This window comes from Salmo trutta, chromosome 36 (genome assembly GCF_901001165.1).
Source record: "Salmo trutta chromosome 36, fSalTru1.1, whole genome shotgun sequence".
Taxonomy (NCBI): Eukaryota; Metazoa; Chordata; class Actinopteri; order Salmoniformes; family Salmonidae; genus Salmo; species Salmo trutta.
The window spans coordinates 36981225-36985262 of record NC_042992.1 but is presented as its reverse complement, the minus strand read 5'-3'; positions in this window follow the sequence as shown (position 1 = coordinate 36985262).

Here is a 4038-nt window from a genome sequence, read left to right as displayed (position 1 = left end):
CTGAAATATCCGAGGTGACTAGAGCCACTGCCATACTCATAGGAAACAAGATCCCAGAAGAGTCCCCAATTTGTTACATTTCCCAGCAAGAAATCCAAATAATGTTGCAGAAACAGAAGGGGTAACTAACAGAGTCACTAACAACCAAAACAAGTGGGGTTTAGGAGGGGTTCTGAAAGATACTCATAAGGGTGTCCACTGAAAGTTCACTAGAAACAACTGGAGCCTAAAAGACACCATGAGTGCCCACTAAACTTGGCAAACAAAAGAAAAACCCCACACCAAACTTATGGACAGGAAGAAAACCAAAAACAGGGAAGCTCAGATAAAGGACTGTTTGTCTAGAAATCAAAATAGGGCGCACCAACTGAATGTCTTAACCATCCACATCGCTCTAGACAACTGGAGCACTGGGCCAACCAGTCTTAAATATCACCTTGGCCAGCACAGATGAAACACCTCCCAACTAATGAGATAGACAAGCCAGCACAGGTGTAACACATACTGACTAACGAAGTGACACCAATCAGTGTGTCCTACATGTTAACGTGCTAAAACTCCAATCTCAAAATATAACTGGAAAAAACTAAACCTGTACACAGTTCATATAATGAAACCAGTCAATTGAAATAAATTAATTAGGCCCTAATCTATGGATTTCACACGACTGGGAATACAGATATGCATCTGTTAGTCACAGATACTTAAAAAAAAGGTAGGGGCATGGATCAGAAAACCAGTCAGTATTTGGTGTGACCACCATTTCAAATCAAATCAAATCAAATGTATTTAAATAGCCCTTCTTACATCAGCTGATATCTCAAAGTGCTGTACAGAAACCCAGCCTAAAACCCCAAACAGCAAGCAATGCAGGTGTAGAAGCACGGTGGCTAGGAAAAACTCCCTAGAAAGGCCAAAACCTAGGAAGAAACCTAGAGAGGAACCAGGCTATGAGGGGTGGCCAGTCCTCTTCTGGCTGTGCCGGGTGGAGATTATAACAGCACATGGCTTAGATGTTCAAATGTTCATAAATGACCAGCATTGTCAAATAATAATAATCATAGTAGTTGTCGAGGGTGCAACAAGTCAGTAACACAAGAGTAAGTGTCAGTTGGCTTTTCCATAGCCGATCTTTGAGAGTATCTCTACCGCTCCTGCTGTCTCTAGAGAGTTGAAAACAGCAGGTCTGGGACAGGTAGCACATCCGGTGAATAGGTCAGGGTTCCAGTAGGTCTGGGACAACAGGTCTGGGACAGGTAGCACGTCCGGTGAACAGGTCAGGGTTCCATAGCTGCAGGCAGAACAGTTGGAACTGGAGCAGCAGCACGGCCAGGTGAACTGGGGACAGCAAGGAGTCATCAAGCCAGGTAATCCTGAGGCATGGTCCTAGGGCTCAGGTCCTCCGAGAGAGAGAAAGAAAGAAAGAGAAAGAGAGAATTAGAGACAGCATATTTAAATTCACACAGGACACCGGAAAGACAAGAGAAATACTCCAGATGTGACAGACTGACCTCAGCACCCCGACACATAAACTACTGCAGCATAAATACTGGAGGCTGAGACGGGAGAGGTCAGGAGACACTGTGGCCCCATCCGATGAAACCCCCGGACAGGGCCAAACAAGTAGGATATAACCCCACCCACTTTGCCAAAGCACAGCCTCCACACCACTGGAGGGATATCTCCAACCACCAACATACCATCCCGGGACAAGGCCGAGTATAGCCCACAAAGATCTCCGCAACGGCACAGCCCAAGAGGGGGCACCAACCCAGACAGGAAGACCACGTCAGTGACTCAACCCACTCAAGTGACGCACCCCTCCCAGGGACGGCATGGAAGAACACCAGTAAGCCAGTGACTCAGCCCCCGTAATAGGGGTAGAGGCAGAGAATCCCAGTGTAAAGAGGGGAAACCGGCCAGGCAGAGACAGCAAGGGCGGTTCGTTGCTCCAGCCTTTCCGTTCACCTTCACACCCCTGGGCCAGACTACACTTTATCATAGGACCTACTGAAGAGATGTGTCTTCAGTAAAGACTTAAAGGTTGAGACTGAGTCTGCGTCTCTCACATGGGTAGGCAGACTATTCCATAAAAATGGAGCTCTATAGGAGACAGCCCTGCCTCCAGCTGTTTGCTTAGAAATTCTAGGAACAATTAGGAGGCCCGCGTCTTGTGACCGTAGCGTACGTGTAGGTATGTACGGCAGGACCAAATCGGAAAGATAGGTAGGAGCAAGCCCATGTAATGCTTTGTAGGTTAGCAGTAAAACCTTGAAATCAGCCCTTGCCTTAACAGGAAGCCAGTTGCCTCATGCTGTGTGACACACCTTCACATAGAGTTGATCTGGCTGTTGATTGTGGCCTGTGGAATGTTGTCCCACTCCTCTTCAATGGCTCTGTGAAGTTGCTGGATATTGGCAGGAACTGGAACACACTGTCGTACATGTCATTCCAGAGCATCCCAAACATGCTCAGCAGGTAACATGTCTGGTGAATATGCAGGCCATGGAAGAACTGAGACATTTTCAGCTTCCAGGGCTTGTGTACAAAAGATCCTTGCTACATGCATTATAATTCTGAAACATGAGGTGATGGTGGTGGATGAATGGCACGACAATGGGCCTCAGGATCTCGTCACGCTATATCTGTGCATTCAAATTGCCATTGATAAAATGCAATTGTGTTTGTTGTCGGTAGCTTATGTCTGCCCATACCACTGCCAGCAATGGGGCACTCTATTCACACTGCTCGCCCACACGACACCATACACGCGGTCTCTCATCTGCCCAATACAGTTGAAACCGGGATTCATCCGTAAAGAGCACACTTCTCCAGCGTTCCAGTGGCCATCGAAGGTAAGCATTTGCCCAGTGAAGTCAGTTACACCACCGAACTGCAGTCAGGTCAGACCCTGGTGAGTACGACGAGCACACAGATGAGCTTCCCTGAAACGGTTTCTGACAGTTTGTGCAGAAATTATTTGGTTGTGCAAACCCACAGTTTCATCAGCTGTCCGGGTGAGTGGTCTCAGACGATCCCGCAGGTGAAGAAGCCGGATGTGGAGGTCCTGGGCTGGTGTGGTTAGACATGGTCTGCGGTTCTGAGGCCGGTTGGACGTACAGCCAAATTCTCTAAAATGACATTGGAGGCGGCTTATGGTAGAGAAATGAACATTAAATTCTCGGGCAACAGCTCTGGTGGACATTCCTACAGTCAGCATGTCAATTACACGCTCTTCCTCAACTTGAGACATCTGTGGCATTGTGTTGTGTGACAAAACTGCACATTTAGTGGCCTTTTATTGTTCCCAGCACAAAGTGCACCTGTGTAATGATCATGCTGTTTAATCAGCTTCTTGATATCCCACACCTGTCAGGTGGATGGATTATCTTGGCAATGCTCACTAACAGGGATGTAAACAAATGTGTGCTCCAAATGTGAGAGAAATAAGCTTTAGTCATATGGAACATTTCTGGGATCTTTTATTTGAAATCATGAAAAATGGGACCCAAAACATGTTGTGTTTATAATTTGGTTCAGTGTATTTAGGATGTTTGAGGGAGTGACTTACTACACGTCACACTAAAAGCCCTTATTGCTTTGGAAAGGTTTCATTCTGTCTCCCCATGATCTTCAGTGATTAACATGAACAAGCTTGTTAGATGGACTTTGCTATCAGTATTACTGGAGAAATAAAAGCAAAGAGTTCATACTCCCTTTCCCATCATGAGCTGTAGAAGACTTTGCAATAACCATGAATTGGGGCAGAGGAAGGAAAGCATGGTTGAGTTGACTCGCAGATAGTGTCACCTATTCAACACATCCCAAAAACTTTGTTCAAGACCAGATTAAGGTGCTGTTCAGAGCAAAGGTTCAAACAAACAAAAATAAGATACAGATGGAATGTTACATTATCTCAACTGTTTCTGCAAACTATGTAGAAATTAGAACAACCAATTCTCTGGATTGTCTCGGCTGCTTGATATTCAGTGAGTTGTATGAAATGCAACACTGCCGAAACAAATGTAGATCCATTAG